Source organism: Equus asinus, chromosome 4 (genome assembly GCF_041296235.1).
Source record: "Equus asinus isolate D_3611 breed Donkey chromosome 4, EquAss-T2T_v2, whole genome shotgun sequence".
In the NCBI taxonomy this organism is placed as follows: domain Eukaryota; kingdom Metazoa; phylum Chordata; class Mammalia; order Perissodactyla; family Equidae; genus Equus; species Equus asinus.
This window is the reverse complement of record NC_091793.1, coordinates 91537191-91556184: the sequence shown is the minus strand read 5'-3', so window position 1 is coordinate 91556184 and position 18994 is coordinate 91537191. Positions and strand designations below refer to the sequence as shown.

Here is an 18994-nt window from a genome sequence, read left to right as displayed (position 1 = left end):
CGGCCAGGTTCAGCTGACAAGCTTTTCCGGCTACCTTAACTACCCGGCAATTATTAACCACACAACGGCGTCCAGACAACCTCTGCTGGCACAAGGAAAATTCCAAATAATTCCAAATAATAACATTGACAACCATAGTTCTTGAGTACTTACTATGCACCAGACACCATTCTAAGTGCCTTACATGTATCCTAATTTATGGATTTCCAGATACAGTTGATCCTGATCATATTAAGTACTACACTCGAGTTCTGATGAAACACTTATTGTAGGCAAAAGCCAAATAATGTGTAATATTATTCACGTGCAGAAGGCTAAGTCATCTTTGCTTAAAAAAATGAGAATTGGAATGGGGGAAGGGGGCAGGGGGAGGGTCACTATTTCTCTCCTAAAAACCATTAATGCAAATCCCCCCTCAAATTCTTGCATGTCTAGGCATCGTAACCATTTATCAGGAGAAAGAATGTATCCCAATCAAAATCAGAGCTTGTGGCCATCAAAGCAAGAGAAGCAATGATATATTACCTTATTCAGTTGTTCCTCTCGGGCCATCCTAATGGGCCACTTGCCATTGCTCTCAGCTCTATTGACACATTAGTGTCAGAAAATTCAAAAGACTAGAGGAGTTGTTTCGCTCCTCAAAGTTACTGCAGACAGTTATTAAGGGGGCTGTTAAGCTTCAAATATCCCATAGGGATGGAATAAAGGGGAAAAAAGACCTTTGAACATCCAGGAAGTTAGGCAGGCATTGGAATCTTGGAGAGCAGCAATGAATTACGTGAACATGTGCAAAAGAAGTGTGGCACACCATTCAGCAAGTGATTCCAATATTTAACCACACAGTAACTATATGGAAGATAGTTACTTTTTACTAATAAACTTTATACTAATAAAACAGGAGAGCTACACTGGAATATCATACAGCAATTGGAATTGAAGGGCAGCAGAATATGCCACCTCAAATGTGACTGTAGGAGCTCAGGACACTGCCCCCTCAAATATGCCACTTTGGTGTATTGATTATTTTGAGCCGTACGCACTTGAAAAAACAGCACATGCAGGGAGAAGCTTTCTCTCAATTCCTCTACCTGCCTAAAGACAGATGTTCCAAAGGAATCAATTGTCATAAATTCCTTCCCTGGGAGTTTCATCAACCAGGGTCGGGGTGGCGGTGGGGGGGGGGGGGGTTGACTCTTAGCTCAGGAGAGGAGACTGGAAGTCGATGCCACACACAGACAAACTTTGTCACAAAATATCATACCTCCACATCTCTTTAAGGGCTCATTCATCCTTCCTAAAAATCATTTACTCTCACCTCAGAGGCCTACATCCCTCTCCCCTTTCCCTATTAAGAGGGATTTAATCCTGAGTTCTAGGACTCCTCAGGGAGTTCCTCATTTTTCCTTGGTGTCTCCCATGTACACATGAGGTATCCATGTTCGTAAACTTCTGTTTGTTTTTCTCTTCTTAATCTGCCTTTTATTTTAGGGGTCTCAGCCAAGAACTGAGAAGGGTAGGGGAAAATTATTTTTCCTCCCTTACAGAATGAATGGACATCACTATAGGCAACCAAATGGATGAAATCTCATGTAACGTTGACCAAAAGAAGCCACTACAAAGTATATACTATGACTATATAAAACTTATCTGTATAAATAATTTATGTAAATTTTTTTAATTAAAAAAATTTTTAATGTATTTTAGAATATGTATATAAAATACGAACCAAGCAAAAATAATTAATGCTGTTAGAATTCAGAATAAAGCTTACTTTTGGAGAGAGGAGTAGTAACTAGGAAGGGGAACAATGGACAGGGAGTGTCCCCAGGTGCTGGTTCCACAGGTATGTTGAGTGTGTGAAAATTCATTGAACTGTATTCTTCTATGTGCACTTTTCTATATGTATGTTATATTTCAATAAAAAATTTAACCAAAAAACATGAAGACAATTTAATACTCCTGCGCCAACAGATCTCTGACCTCTACTTTTGAAACAACCTCAGAAATGGTGGTCTTATACAAAATCATCCACTTAAACAAAGTGAGGGCTCAAGGCAATTAGGAGCCAACATCTAAGTCTGTATGTAAAGCGAAATTAGACACAGGCCCTGCAATAGCCGTACAAATAATTCTGCAGGCACTAGCAAGAATTGCTGGAGGAAGTAATTACAAAGGCCTTTGATCTTCTATTATATCTTCTATCTGGGATCTCAAAGAAGCCAGTAGACAAACAAGGGCCAGCAGTGCTATGACAGGGGCACCTGTGTCTTCATCTGTTCACAGCACCAGGCCCAGATCCTGCACCTTTGCATGGCAACAGCTGAATTCAGCAAAGGACCTAGATGTTACTAATGTCCTGAGATAAAAAACATCATGATTAAACCAAAACTCCACACGAGTTAACTTCTGTCTGGTTGGTCTTTGTAAGCAGCAACCCAGTCACAGAGCAAATCTACATGTCTCAGGTTGCCATTTTTCCTAATATTTTTAAATTCTTAAAAAGGAGGGAAGAACAGAAAATTTGAGGGAAATAGCACAGCCTGCTACTTCAGACCCCGCAATTCTATTTGACCTTCTTGCTTACTGTTATGAATTGAATTGTGTCCCCCTCCAAAACTCATATGTTGAAGTGCTAACCCCTAGTACCTCAGAATGTGACCTTGCTTAGAAATAGGGTCGTTGAAGATGTAATTAGTTAAGATGAGGTCATATTGGTATAGGGTGGGCCCTAACCCAACGTGACTAGTGTCTTTTTACAAAGGGAAAACAGGGGCCGGCCTGGTGGCACAGTGGTCAAGTGCGCACATTCCGTTTCAGTGGCCCAGGGTTCACTGGTTCAGATCCCGGGTGTGGACATGGAACTGAGTGGCAACACATGCTGTGGCAGGTGTCCCACATGTAAATTAGAGGAAGATGGGCACAGAGGTTAGCTCGGGGCCAGTCTTCCTCAGCAAAAAGAGGAGGATTGGCAGTGGATGTTAGCTCAGGGCTAATCTTCCTTAAAAAAAAAAAAAAAAAAGGGAAAACAGGCCCAGACACACACACAAGAAGAACACCACGTAAAGACTAGAGTTGTGCTTCCACAAGCCAAGGAAGAACCAGAAACCAGCGGTGAGGCCTGGAACAGACCCTTCCTTAGCACCTTCAAAGGGAGCATGGCCCTGCCAACACCTCCATCTCAGACTTCCCGCCTCCAGAACCATGAGACAAGACATTTCTGCTGTTTAAGCCACTCTGTTTGTGTTGCTTTGTTATGATAGTCCTAGAAAAGTAATATACATCTACAGAGCCCAGGTCTGGTAATGTCGGCTTACCAGGCAGTTCTATCCTTATCTTGAGATGAAGAAACAAGTACTACAGAGAAATAAAGCAAACTGTTTTAAGCCACAAAGCCCACACTGACTGAGACTGGAATTCAGGAATCAAGAAAAAATCTGCTGCAAAAAATTGAGAGGAGTAAAAGCATGAAAAAAAACGAGAAACTCTCCTTCCTTGGAGATCTGCTAACTGCTCTGCCTGGGATGGCTTAGGATGGTTCTGTCTGAAGAGAAAGGTGGCTAACGTGGATCCCCAAAGCTGCCTCCTAGCCCTAAAACCTAAGCCAACCCAGCACAGCTTCCCCTGAGACTCGAGACTCGTAATTCCCCCTGCTGGATGAATTACTCTTCAAAAGCCTGAATCTGCATAAAAAATGCAGTTATTGAAAATGAGGCAAGAATAAAAGAGAATATGAATAGAAATGGCATTTTAATAAGTAATAAGACTTCAAGGGAGGCTAGTAGTTCAAAAGCACTTCTGAGCTTTAATACAGAATTAATCCACATTGTCTTCCAAAAACATCAGTCCAGCAAAAACCTTGCACATGGTGTCCATTTCAAATGCAGCCACAGAAAATAAAAATGAACCTCTAAAAGCAATCAGCATTAGGGTGAGTGTTATGAATTGATCGCTGGTATGTGCCAGCTATGGCCAAAGTCTAAATGACAGCAAACTTTGGTAATATCTAGATTAAATTTAATTATTAGCTGGAGCAGTACGGCTAGAGTTAAATTTTATGAAATGGAAATCCACTCATATAAGAAATATTAACTGAGCACCTGGTACATGCTAGATAGCAGTCTATGCACTAAAAGTCAAGCTCAGTGGTGAACAAAATAGATACCAGCCCTGCCCTCATGGAGCTTCAAGTTGGGCTCACAAACTGGACTTCAGAGGTAACTCACACGGTGGCAATATTTGCTGTTCTTTAAAGGTAAAAATTTAGTGACAACAATCTTAGAAATTTCTATTTGTTCTCCTGGGTTTTCAAATGAGCCAGATCTCCAGGATCATGGTTGAAATTCGTACCAAAGGCTGGGCTCTGGGCTCCTCTCAGGGACAATGTAGGAGAGGAGCGTTCCCCTTAGTGTGTGCGCCAACCAAGGAAGCAGACCAACGTATAGCTTGAGAAAGTCAAGGTCACTGATTTCATCCCCAAAGGACCAGGCAGCTTCGAGAGATTGCACTTAACCTCCTGGTTGACAGCTTCACATTTCAAATCATTGGTTTACAGACAGGAATTATGTTCTCCAACATACTCAGAGGTGATATGGGCAAAGCATTTTGTGAACAGAGGGAAGCAAAGCGCAACTCAAATGAAGCTCCAGTTACAGCAGGAAACAGGCCTCTGTCCAGGGATCATGGCATTTTCCCGGGGGGAGGCAGGCGTGCATTCCCTCCACCTCTACATACGGGATTCCCTCAGTCCTTCATGGACCTTCCCCTGGCCTGACATTGTGGCACCGTGACCAGACACTGTCAGGTCAACCTACTAGGCAAACTAATAATGTTGACAGTCACATTCCTCGAGTGAATTCTGTTTCCCTTTCCTACTGAGGACCGGGCAGTTCAGAAACAGCCTCTTTAATGAAGTCTGCCCGTCATGAAGCAGCAGCTCTTGCCTCAGAGAGCAACAACGCAGTTTTAGCGCAAAGCTACAACTCTGGGACTTGATGCCCTTCCAACTCACCTCCTTTCTCAGTGACATCAGATCACTTTCGGCCAAATGACAAATTGAAAGTTAGATGCCGGTGTGATTAACTCCTGTTTTTACACTATTAAATTCACAATTTGTCCACTGAAAAGATGCCCAGCACTTTGCAGGATAGAGGCTCACACACGGGGCTAATGGTGTTGATTTTTCACTCTGGGATAGGTGAGCTCAAAAATGGGGCAATGATAATTGCCTGTATTCATGTGGTTATGCTCAGCTCACTGATTTTAAAGAGTAAGACACAGGAAAAAGCAAGGATAAAAACCTTAAAAGCCATCTTCCTTCAGATCACTTTAAAAGAGGGCTCCAGTGAAGAGCTGCTCCAGCGGAGTCCTAGGGAAAATTTTTGAAACTATAGCTGCCACTTCTTACTATGTGTCACATTGTCTTTAAGAAAAATCAAAATGTTATAGAAATACCATGGTTTCCAAATACAAAGGGAACATATTTTTCAGAGTTAATCTATTATGTCCAGATGGCTATTTAAGCTGTGCTAGAAACCGAGAAACTGAAGCCCTCACCTCCCTAGGTGGCTGGAAGGCCAGTACGTTTCGCTGATCCAGAGCTTCCTGCAGACGTTACCGGGGCTGCTTACGCTCCGGGTGCACCGCCAGTTGGATTTTTTGCCTTATCTTTCCAAAGTTGCAAGGGATTTCCTGGGAATTAAAAACGAGCCTTCAAGGCATTCTGTGGCATTTAACGGGACACTGGTCACTAAGTCATCCGTGGCCATCCATTGCAGCCAGCCAGCAGTTTGGCTACATAGCCAGAAGCACAGATCATCATCTCCACAAATTACAAATGCCTCAAGAACATATGGGGTCGGGGACCTGCAAACTATGCATATCCTAGCTTAGGCATGTTTTCACTTCTCCCTCCTAAGGGTTTCCTCCTCCTCTCTCCTTCCTACATAACCAACTCCAACTCCAGCATATCCTAACCTTAACACCACACTGCTAAGGGATTTACAAAAATGCCTTGAATGTCTCAGATTTAAAACATTCATGATGACATCCTCCACTCAATAAAGGCAACCAAGTTCTCTGTCCATTTTCAACTCTTGGTCCTTTTTTTTAATAGAGTGAGGATTTTTGTCTCTACTTTTTAAGGTAATATATCCTCTCTATAGCCCATTTATTAGATCCAGAATGTTTTTTAAAAATCCCATCACATATACACAACCACCATCAATATACCCTTCCTGTCTTTTCTCCAAACAATTTTTATCCTGCTCCATATCTAATTTAGAACATATCATAAATATTAGTTTATCTGTAGAATTTCCCATCCTATGGATACACACAATTTACTCATCCATTCCCTTCTTGTTACACAATTAATTCACTTTCAATTTTTATTACAAATAAAAATTCAAGAATATCTTTATGTAAAAGATTTTTTTTCAATTTGGACATTCCCTTGAAAATAGATTGCTAGAGTTAGAATTACTCCAGGTGTGAATAATTACCCAAAAGGGCAAATAATTTTAAAGTTTTCACTAACACGCTGCCAACAGGACTCTCATTCATTTCAGTGTTAAATCCTGACATTTCACATTCCCATTTTCAAACACCGTTCTTCCCCTAAACCATTCTTCCCCTAAACCATTCTTCTCTGGGATCTTCTCTCCTGAACTGGCCTTGTTCCTCCCTTAAGCCTCCTGCCTCCATCAGCAGAACTGGCCACAACATCCCAGGCTTCACTGTCTCACTTTTAAGAAGGTAGGGTGTTGATATGTATTTGCTTTTGTTTCTGACTCTTTTCATTCATCCTCCAACTCTGCCATAACACACTCAAAAAAGTATTCCATTAGCACTGTTTTTTAAATTATGTAAATTACATATTTATCTCCCCCACTTTCTAGAATGTAAAACCTTCAGTGATTAGAAACATTTATTTTTTAAGTATCTACCAAAAAAAAAAATACTTTATCTAGCCGAATGACCTACTTTCTAATTTCCTTTCTGTAAAATTTTCCACAAGCTCCTAGTCAAACTCACAGTCACATTCAAACTACTTGCACTAGTTTACAGGTTCATCCATCATAGGGCTTTCAACACTTTCTACCCTCTATTCCTCCATTTACACAAAACAAAAAAGTGTCCTTTCTTTTCTCTGCCAGAAGTTTGACAACTTTTAAACAGTTCAAATCTTGGCTTTTTTCCATAATCCCATAAACTATTTAATTGCATCACACTGAGATTTAGCAGATATATATTGTCTAAATTGCTCAGAAATGTGAAATTTAATAAAATGTACATACATACTGCAAAACACAACATAAAACCAAAGCGATAAACATATGTGTCCATCAAAATAGAAGTTGTCAATCTAAATCTGATTGGCTGTTTCTGCATTGTTTTATTAACATCTGTTTACTACTTATTCACTTAGGACCCCATAAGGAAGCAATAGCAGGTGCCAAAAGTTTAAGAACATCCATGAGAAGGGAGGGAGGGCAGGAGGAGTAATATTTCTGATCTCAAAATCAAAATCACAAAATGTTTATAGACCACCTCAACCTGCGGTTGTAAATTAAGAGAAGATCACCTTCATTTTACTTTAATAACAAAACAGAGCCCTTGGAATAACACGAGGAGCAGACCTCTGCTCCTAAGACCATCTCTCCCTTTCTTCATTCCACAGGGACCTCACCGTTACTCTGAGACCTGAGGCCAACGCTGTGAAAATGATACAAAGCAGGGGCTTCTCAAACTTTCATGTGCCTCTGAACCACCTATGAATACAGGAAATGCTCATTCTGATTCAGGAGGTCTGGGGTGGGACCTGAGACTCTTCTAATTCTAACACGTTCCCAGGTGCTGCTAGTCTGAGGACCAAACTCTGAGTAGCAAATATATAGATTTCAGCATCAAGGAATTTTGTAATCACTGGCTTTATACTAAAAGGTTCCAAACTACAGCTATAAATGATTGGCTCACTTTGCTTTATTAAATACAAGGTGCTTAAAGAGAGAAAAGACACTTTGCTTCTCCTTAGTATTATTAACACTGATTGAGCATATGATGTGGTCTGTTGACAATAGATATCAGGAGCTGGTTGCGTAGGTTGCCTGGAGGAAGAAACTGGCCAACTGGAGGAGGAAGGATGGGAGAGAGCATTTTCACTGAATATTCCTTTGCAGCTTTGAAATGTTGAACCACATGAGTGAATTACCTATTCAGAAAATAAATTGTATTTTAAAATTTTAAAGGATTTCATAGGATATTCTGGAAGCTCAATAAATGTTAACTCAAATTAATCCATTTCCCCAGAGAGTAAGTGGTAGGCCCGGGGAGAGCACTTACCTTAAATAAGTTAGCATTTTTCTTCAAAGAGGAAACTTCCCTTAGTTTAACCACCTTCTAGGATCATGCCAACATTATATTTTTACTATAACAACATTTTTCAACTCAATTACTCTTCTCCAGCACTGGAAGGGCCCAACAGCGTACCTTGAGTCACAGTAGATTCAAAAAACCTTCTATGTGCATCCCTAAAAAGTCAGGATCCTGCTGCCGGAAACAGGAGAAAACCACAAAGAACTTTCTATTACCTCAACCCCTGGTCTATAAGATTGATAACTGGCCCAACTTGTGCTATAATTGCTCCTATTAACAGCATTCAAGTTGGTGTTTCAGATCTATGTAGAAGTAACTGCAACTGAAAACAGAAACCAAAGGAGGGAATGGGTGAGAGTGTGTGTGTGTGTGAGCGTGCACACACACACATGGGTGTGTCATCACAGAAGTGACCCTATGGCTGACCCTTAGCGTAAACATTAACTCGACCATCTGATCTGATCTTAACCCATATTGACCTAGCCCCACCTGAACCCTCACAGGGTCTCCACAGCAGACAAATCCTTTTTCACATGACTTGGTCATGACTCAGCTATAAGGCTCTGAAAATACTCATAGCATTTGCAATTTCTGAATTAATATTCATCCGTCAACCTCTAAACGTTTGTTTTGGTTCAGCTTTTTGCTGAGTCACCATAAAGCAGACTGTACCACTTTCTGTGGAGGCTTCCTTCCCCAGATCTCTCACTTCTGCCCTCCTTCTCCACTCACACTGCGGGGATAGGTCTTCATCCTCCACCCCAGGTCCCCATTCTCTCCCTCTCAGTATGGCTGTGCTTATGACTGAGTGGATCAGCTGCATGTAGGCTGAAGATAAAGGATCAGAGACAGGCAAACCCAAATGGAGGGAACCCACACGTCACAGCCCTGCCCCAAGGAGTTTTGTCAACAGTCCAGCACATGCGTCTAAAGAAGCATGGTCAACCATGCCTAATTCCAGTCGCCATGTCTGTTATCCAAGGAGACGTGGCAGTTGGGAGTTAACCAAAAACATTGTGGTGGGGGAAAAGGAGGCCCCAGGAGCAGAGTGGATCTCCCTAATTCTCCACTAAGCACAGAGCCCCAAACAGCTATTGATACAACCCAGAACCAGTGCTGACTCCCAGCAACAAGGGGGTGGGTTTGTCAGGGAGGATGGTAAGAACTAGGCAGATCCAAGGTCCCAGCCAAGAGGGCTGCGGTTCCAGCAGGAATGTCAGTGCCAAGCAGGAAATCAAAGAAGAAACTCAGAAATACAGGCCAAGAAAATATTCAGAAGGTTGATGAAAGGGTGGATTCAGCTCACATGGGTGTTCTCACCCAGGGCTGAGCTGTGTCACTGGTTTCCTACCTGCCAGGAATGGATGTGAAGCTGCCCAAGTGCATTTCCCCATCTCAGCAATGGATCAGGAACTGAGAACCACTGAGCTGGCCCCGCCAGTGAAAAGCAAGAGGAGCTACAGCTGCATAGGGCTGGAGAGAGCAGTTACTGCTGCCAAAGTGCCATTCCACTCACTCAGAAACTCCCAATAACTCCTCCTACTTCATCACCACCACCATCATCACCATCAAAACCAACAGTAACTGGGCATGCGTTGTACCTAAAGACATCACCTCCCACCATTCTCCTCCCCGCTCACTATTCTTCAGCCACTCTGGCCTCCTCGATGTTCCTTGAACAAACCAGGGCTACCCCACGGCCTTTGTACTTGCTGTTCCCTCTGCCTAGAAGGCTCTTCCTATAGGTACCTTTATAGCTCTTTCTATCTCCTCCCCCAATCTTCACTCACTTGTCTCCATTAGCCTTCCCAGGCCACACTATTTAAAATTACAAACCCTCTCCTCTACCACCTCAGCACTCTTTCTTTATCCTGTATTTATTTTTCTTTATAGCACTCATTACACTAACACCCTGTATGTAAGTATGTATATTTGTTTATTGTCCCCTTCACCAGAAGCACATGTGCTAAGGGTCTAGGAAGGGTAAAACAACTTTCAAGAGAGAAATAAGAATGCTACAAGCAAAAACAACAAACACCCCTTTTCCTTCTCCCCAGTACACAGCCATTTGTTTCCCAATCTTTCACATCTAGATTGAAAGACCTCCTATTTAAAATCTTCCTTCATGTCTTTCTGCTTCCCTGGGTTCCCTTTTCTCCAAACTCCAATAACATTGTCTATTCCGCGCAAAACTTCACACTAACCAACAGCAGCTGCCTCACTGGGCTACTGGGAGGATTAAATGAGTTAGGTCATGCTTAGAAAAGCTCTAGAACAGTCCTCAGTCTTGTTAAGTATCCACGGAATCACAGCCCTTATTATTATTTAGTATAGGTATCTTGTCTCACATATACTGATTAAAATATTATTTCCACAGCTAGATTATAAGCAAATTGGGGGCAAAGATCTTATCCTGTATTTTGGAATCTCCAGAGTCCTTAATACAAGTTTTTAGTAATTATTTGTCACCTGGTTGAAACAAAGGAGTCCCACCTTTAAAGATTCCTTTGAAACCCCTTAGAACTTCTATTTAAACAGTGATTCCAATTCTTTACCTCTTTCAGGACCAATTTGGTGTGCAAATACAGCAAATCCCTGAAAATGGCATTTATAATAGGAACCTTGCTATAGCATGAATAGCAAAGCCAAAATACTATATGAAAGATCAAACAAATATTGATTCAAAGAATTCTCCTCAAGGCAACTGTTACAGTCTTATCTTGAATAGAATGTTTGCACAGTTAATTAAGTATTGCTATGGACTCAGCAAAATCCCAGGCAGAACCTGCCAGGCCAAGTTTTACATTCCCACCACCTTATCACTATTTACAAGTCCCGCTCCTCACAGCCCCTCACCTATCTCTACTGCTTATGCTGCGTGTGGGATTAAACGATAAGCAAGTCATACACCTTTTATCCGTGGACAAAAGATAATGGAATCTCAGTGCCAAAGATTCCATTTACCTATCCCACAGCAAATATGCTCTGTCTTCCCCTCCCAGAAATCAATCAGGCCGTATCTGTTACTACCTGTTGACTTCTTGGAAATGTGTGACATAGAAGAACCGTGTGGAGAGAGAGGCGTTTACTGGTTTCACAGAACACGCCTCTATACACCAAGTACAAACAAGAGTTTACTTCCTATGGTTACCGAGTGTGAAGCCTGTCAGGACCCAGAAACCTCAAGATTCACCTCAAAATCACAGACTGTTCTGTGCAGGGAGTGGGGCTAACTGCTAGCTTACACTGGGTTGTCTAAAATATGAAGGAGGTCAGTTATGATAGGCAGAAGTCAACGAGAGTCATTCATAACTGCTCTTCCTTCCCTCCTTCCTTCCAGCCATTATTTATTGAACACTTTATAAGACAACATCATGTTTATATAAAGCTCCAGGCACTATTTCAGGCATGGGAATACAGGAAGGAGTAAACCCTACCATGCCCTCAGGAAGGTTATATTCTAGTGAAAGAGAGCTATCAACAAAATAAATAAGTGAAATTTATATTGTGTTTGCTATTGATAAGTGCTAAGGAGAAGAGAAGAAGAATGAAATAGGGAAGCAGGATGTAAAATGTCAAAGGGCCAAAGGGAGACAGTGAAATTACAGATGGGTAGCCAAGGACATCCTTGGTGAGAAGCTCATTTTTGAGTCTGAAGGGAGTGTCACAGCCAGCTTTGCACATAAATGGGGAAGAGCATTCCAGGCGGAGGAGAGCTGAGTGCGAAGGTCCTATGGCAGAGCACGGCTGGCATGTTGTGGGACGTCAAGGAGGCCAGTGTGGCTACAATCTAACATTCACACGGAGAGATGTAAGAAATAAGATCCCAGGGGAACAGGGAGCAAGACCACAGAAGACCATGCTTCCAAAACACATGCCTTTTTATCAAACACGGAAAAGCCACCCATTTACCAAATTTTCATTTACTCAAAACTCTCCATTGATTATTTTTCCGAAAACTTATATCTCCATATTTCAAGAGAACAACTCACACTCTACAAAAAAAAAAAGAAGAAGAAAGAAAGAAAAAGTTATACAGCAAGCCAACATATTTGCCTGGGGAAAATGCTAAGCTTCCATTAATAATAATGAAAACCGTGGCTTTGAGTGTAAGCTTCTATAAAATTGGGACCAGGCATCACAATGGAGAACACAGCTCAACACCATGGGCAACGGGACTCACAGCGATGCTATAAAAAGATGTCATGCTGGTTAAAAAGAATAACATGCCCAATTACAGGAGACTGAAGTGTTGAAACTTATCACAGGGACACTTTTTAAATGTTGCAATGCCTCAAAGTCTTTGGCAAATTTAAATGCCAAGCTGGCTAATGCAATATCCAGACCACACATCCTTCCTGCCCAACAAGCTTCTCAACATTAATAAGATGCTATCAGCCAAGATCTGTGACACAGTAGGGTTTGGGGGTGGTACCTCAAGATCTGCTATCTTCCAATTCGATTCACTCCTGATCAACCCAGTTTCACACGTCACATAAACAGTTTCCCAAAGAACAAACACTCATAGCAAATTCTAAACAACTCATTGCAGTGACTCCACTATTCTTAAGAACACACAGTCTGAGCTGCCAAGGCAACAAGCATAGACTACAGGGCATACCCTGAAGCCTGTGTAACAAAAACAGCTATTATTATTAATGACTAAGAAGTCGCAATCCTTCCCCATCCGGTTCTGCCGAAATCATGCCCACTGCCCCACCCATGAAATGGACAAATTCCTGTTACTGGGTCATTTTGTGACTCCACTTGGTTGGAAGTTATCAAAAAGAAAACTGAAAGAAGTCAGTGGGGCAATAGGGAACTGCGAGGGAAGAAGTGACGAGAAGTTCAGAAAGGTCTGAACGGAAAGAGTAAAAATGAGTTTGGAGGAGAGGCGATCCGGAACAGTGTGAGGCAGGTGAGAAGGGAGAGAAATTTTAGAGATGTTACTTAGAATTTTTAGAAATATACACTGAATCCTTTTTAATGTTCTCTGAAAGAGGTAAGTAAAGTTTGAAACTTTGGAAATACTTGTAGTTACTTTAGTTTCTGAACTGTGTTTCTCTGAACAGCGTTTATCTGAACAGCAAATTGTATCATCTACTCTTGGAACAACTAGACTTGGGGAAGAAGTCTAGTCCATGGACATAAGAAATTCAGCAAATTCCTCACTTCATCTAGTAAATTCTGCATTATCAAGGACAATAATGTATTCCAGAACAAAGCATGGCAAAGAAGTTACAGGGAAAATCACAACCAGACGCCCCCTGCCCTGCTCAAACATAGAAGCCAGTTATTCTACAGGAGTCAAAAATCACATGCAAATTTCCTTTAAAAAGCAGGGATTTGGGCAAAGATTCAGTCTGGCTTGCATTTTTCTAATCTCAGCAAAAAGCCCAAGTAACAAAAACCAGCTTCCTTGAAGTGGTGTTCTCCAATCATCTAGAAGTTTCTAAGCAGCTGACATTAAAAAAAAAAAGACTTTCTCCAGGGATCATCAATCTAACCAGTCCCTCCCTGTCCCCTCCAGAAGATAACCTATCAGGCAAGTTGAGAGGAGGGTGGTCATGCATCCTTCAAAAGCGAAGCCTTTTCTACCCTCCAGGAAGTTTCTGGTCAAAGACAATTTATATCACAACATAGAATATGCCCCATTGGTGAGGAGTCAATCAAATTTTTCAGTTGCACAAAGAAGAGAAATCCTCTACCCTGACTAGAAAATAACTATTTGAGACACTGATGACTACACCAGGAATTTTTTTAAATTATAATTTAAATAAAAGAAGTAAAGAAACAGGACTAAAGACAAAGATTGCCTGAAAGGATCCTCCAAAACCAAAGGAAAGAAGCAAAGACTGTGAAGTACCACTTTATAACACTGCGTAAACCCTAAAACCTAAATATACAGGATGGCTTCCATTCTCTGTTTTACGCTTTTTCCTAACTTCTTGATTTTCTGCAAGGATCATATATAATGTCTACAATCAGGAAAAAAACACGAAATTTTAAAAATTATACACAGAAAAGAAAGAAAATGTACCATTAAAATGTTATCAATAAGAAGACTTGAGGGGTAGATTGCTCTTTACTTTTCTGCATTTTCTGAAGCTTTTATAATGAGAATGCAGTAACTCATAATGAAAAACAACTTTTAAAAAGATGTTTAAATTATTAAAATGTCAAAGAACTAAAATTTTTATTAAGGGTCATAAATGTATAAATACAAAAGATGATCAGGAAGAAGCATTCACCACCGATCCAGCTACCCTCCACAAACAATTTACATGTTATATACCAGCGCTTCTCAAATTGAGAATGCGTAAGAACCACCTGGAGGGTGTGTTAGAACACACATGATGGGACCAGTGAAGCTTCAATTCTAACAAGCTTAGGTGATATTGATGACGCCAATCAACAGACCTCACTCTGAGGAGCCAGGTTTGACGCAACTGGAAGTGAAGAGAGTCCAGCTTGTGTTCTCCCAGGAAGCATCCAAGCTCATTCTAGCCTGGGCAGAAAAGAAAGTGAACTCAGAACTGCACCTTCTTTCAAAGTTCTAAAACGGGGGCACAGGTTCTTTCTCTAGTCAACTCTTGGTCTTAAATACTTAGTCATGTCCTTAAAAGGGGGCAGGGGTCAATGAGATTAAGACACTCGTGATTCCAGGACATAAAAAGTTTGTTAGAGCATCTGATGCAACCACCTTTTGGCTCCAACTTGGCAGACTATCTCTGTACTCCCTAGAATTCTCCATAAACTTATCAAATCTCTTGGGGTAGTTTTCAAACACCACATTGTTTCCTACAGTGATTTTGTTAGATGCCTAAGAATGGGAGGCAGTCCACAAATCCAATATCTATCACTCATAAGGAGACCAAAAAAGGCAAACGTGTACCCCATGAGCTGACCAAGCCCTTACCAGATGACTTGGAGAATACTGGAGTGCAGGGAAGAAGGGTGAACTTGTAAACAGTCAAAACAGTTCCTGCCCTTTCACTCCCCAGACACCTCGGGCTCCATCAGGAGCTAAGGACAAAAACCACACTCAGAAACTCCATAGAGACTCAGTAAGAGGCTGCAACACTTAAGAAATTACTCAGGCCCACACCTAATATCCTCCACCGCCCAAGCCCATCAAAGTGCTAGAGATGGCTGCGAGCCTTCACGCTAAGGAAGAAGGCACTTGGCTGAGAGGCCTCCAAGTTCTATGCAGTGAGAACCTCAGAAATAAACTAACTTAACCACTCAGAAGAGCACAGAGAATTCCCACCAACCTCAAGGTCCCCAAACACCACATCTGCCATTTATCCCCAATGCTGTCATTTCCTACCTGCAGTGAAGTAATTGCACACAGTGGGAATTCTAGACCTGCCGGTTCCAACATTTATCTGCTGTTAACTTGTTGTCTGACCTCAAAGATATTTCTCTAATGCCTTTATTTCCTCTGCTATAAAAGCAAGATAAGAGAATGACATGCTTGACAAAGTGCCCTAATATAATACCATAGTCGTCCCTATCCTAGAGATGCTCAGAGGGATGGTAATTAACATGTCTCTTTTACTAAGCCCTTTAAAGATAACTGATGACATGTTGTGAAAAGCATGGGATTGCAAGTGATATTTCCTCTTTTGCTAAAACAGGTTTCAGTGACAAAAGCTCCCTAAAAATTGTTGATAAAAACAGTATCAAATGGGGGGCTGGCCCTGTGGCAGAGTGGTTAAGTTGGCACACTCTGCTTCGGTGGCCCAGGGTCTCACCAGTTCAGATCCTGGGCACAGACATGGCACTGCTCATCAAGCCACGCTGAGGCAGCGTCCCAAATGCCACAACTAGAAGAACCCACAACTAAAAATACACAACTATGTACCGGGGGACTTTGGGGAGAAAAAGGAAAAATAAAAATCTTAAAAAAAAAAAGTATCAAATGCACTTCTTTGTAAATCACTCAGTTTCTTTCCATGAGATATATTTTTCCATAACCATAGCTCTAACAACAGATACTTGAAAAATCACCTTAAATCACATTTCCATAACCTTAACACCATGCATTGAAAACTTAGTTAAGTAAAAGCGGGGTGTACTTCCTTACCAGTGAAATACTTTGCCACCACTGAAAAGCACGTTTCAGAGAACTAGTTAATAACATCGTCTGGGCATGTGAGAAAAGCTGGTGACAAAAGATTCTGTATACAAAACAGTCGGTATAATCTGATTTTGTAAATCTATGTGGGCATAGAAAAATATTTGATAAATGGTAGCTATATTTTATATCTCTCTCCTAGGGCCCCAGCCCTTTTCTTATACATTTGAACAGCTATATATTAAAGTTATAACACATGTAAATCATTTATATATCACAAATTTAATACAAATTTTCCTAGTCTGTTGTCTCTTCATTTGTATAAACGTTTTAAATTTTAATATATTCAAATCTGTTCATTTTTTCTTCACTGGTTGCTTCTCTTCCTTTAAAGCCATGAAAATTGTCATTCCTATGCAGACCTAATAAATATTATATTTTCTGCTAGTTTCTCTATAATTTGATTTGCAATATTCAACTCTCTGGAGTTTATTTTTGAGATATGGAATGTTTGGTGGGGTCCAAATTGATATCTTATCATGCCCAAACCATTTATTAAATAATCTATTAAATAATTCTTCCTCGTTGCCTTATTTTGAAAACTTTAGCACATTTGTGTTATATGTAGTTAGGCAATTACTCCAAATCACTTTTTTAATATAAAGTAGAAGAACTTCAAAGAAATAACTCAAATATACATAACAGGTTTGTAAGAAATCTCAGCAAGAGATCATGAACAAATTAAATCATCATCAAGCCATTCATCTTCAGTGAGGCATCAGTCAGCTAAGCAATAATTCCTGTTTAAAATCAGTTCTTCCTATTAGGAGAAGGCTTGGAGAATGTAATTGCAGGGTATATAAGTATATGGTAGCTGAGTCACCAACTACTGTTTGAATTGTCTGCTTATTTTATGGGGAGGGGCTACTTCTTGGGTGGCAAGAAGTAACCACGACACACCTGGAAATAACACCCCTTGGCCTGAAAAAGATAAAAGAAGTCAAAGAATTCATTGTTCAATTTCGTCAAGACTTAGAATCATCATTTCCAATCTATTGATTTTTCTTCCAGATATATTAGAAGCCTACCACACACAACATGTACTATACAAATTTGCACTTGTTTTCTACGTTTCTAATGTCTGCATCCCCTTAAGATATAAGCTCTCAAAAAGCAAAGGCCGTGTTTATTAGAGAACGAAGGAATGAAGGACTCATTTGCAATTCTTATAGCTATCTCTTTGCTGAGCCTTGCCCACAGTGGACACTCAGGAAAAGCTGCCAGTGGACCAACTACTTTAGCATTTCAGCAATACGTGATGCTTAAGGGAAAAAAAAAAAAAAGGAACAACATATATCACTGAACGCTTTCCTCTGAATTCATCTCCCCTACTAAGTAATACGGACAGATTTTTGCCATCAGTTCACATCCTGAAGCACAAACATGATGATCTTTCTTTTCATTTGCATAGCTACGACTTGTCATTATCCAGCCCTATTTTTTGACTCAACAAAATAGAATTGCAACATTAGGATTTCAGCATGTCTATTCTTGCAGTGACTATTTTGAATTGTGCCTTTTAGAAGCAACTACTTTAAGGAAAAAAAAAGTTACTTCTAAGGTATATACTTAGCTTTGTTTTAGAGTCTGAGCTTTTCAGGGTTCATTTTCCTTTGGCTTTTCCATGTAGGGAGGGAATGGCTGAGAGAGGTTCATCGGGAGCAAGGCACCTGATGGCAGTCCTCAGCCTTGTATTCCCTGCTTTTAATCCCCTCCACCAATAAATGGACTAAGTGAGCACTACCATCGTCATTGTCATCATCATCATCATCGTCGTCAATGCCACAATTTACTGAGCATCTTATATATGCCAATCACACTGCTAAATGTTTTACTTGTTATTTCCAGTGCTGTTTTTGTTACCAAAAAAAAATTCTAGAATGTATTTCCCCTCCAACTCTGAAAAAAAATTGCTCAATTTAATATTATACTTAGCTATCACGTGTAATTTTGGAGATCTTGCTTAATTTTTCATCTAATAAATGAGTAGCATGTTGAGAAATTTGATATTTAATTTCATATTATATTCTCATACATAAAATAGAAAAGTCTAACCTATAAAAACGTGCTCCTTGTCCCCGCTTCTCCTTTCTGTTGGAGAAGGGAGAGGTTTGTCACGCAGCACAAAGAGGCCAGGGAAGAGGAGAGAGATTATTTCACACGCTGGCAAAGCAATCGTACTTGACTCCTCCCATCACTGTCCCCATCCTACTCCCAAGCCCGGAGGAGCCTGGGATAAAGAGAGGTAGAGTTACATCCTAATAAATACTAACCAGGCTGCCTCTCCCTCGCCTCTCTCCCAGCATTTGCCTAGGGGTGTTGGAGAGTCAGGCACGCCTCACAGGAGGTTCCCAGGGAGTGGAAAGCAAATGCCAGGGAGCCCAGAAAAAAATGCAGTCCCTTCAACTGTATTGGGAGAGAGGCATCTACAAACACATGTGAACAAACACATATTTTATTCTTGGATTTAAACAGTAAGTC

At 40.8% G+C, this 18994-nt stretch overlaps 1 protein-coding gene across 35 annotated transcripts in view; it reads right to left on the bottom strand.

Moving 5' to 3' along the window:
* LYPD6B (LY6/PLAUR domain containing 6B) overlaps positions 1-18994 on the bottom strand; it is a 170962-nt gene that overhangs the window by 127228 nt on the left and 24740 nt on the right. For 8 of the 35 annotated variants that reach the window (XM_070507700.1, XM_070507688.1, XM_070507686.1 and 5 more), the window contains exon 2: positions 14794-14881. The exons of 23 other annotated variants lie outside the window; for them this stretch is intronic. The gene's annotated coding sequence lies outside the window, so the exon portion shown is untranslated. The remainder of the gene's footprint in view (positions 1-14793; positions 14882-18994) is intronic. 4 more of the 35 variants (XM_070507683.1, XM_070507701.1, XM_070507678.1 and 1 more) reach the window with 1 other exon arrangement.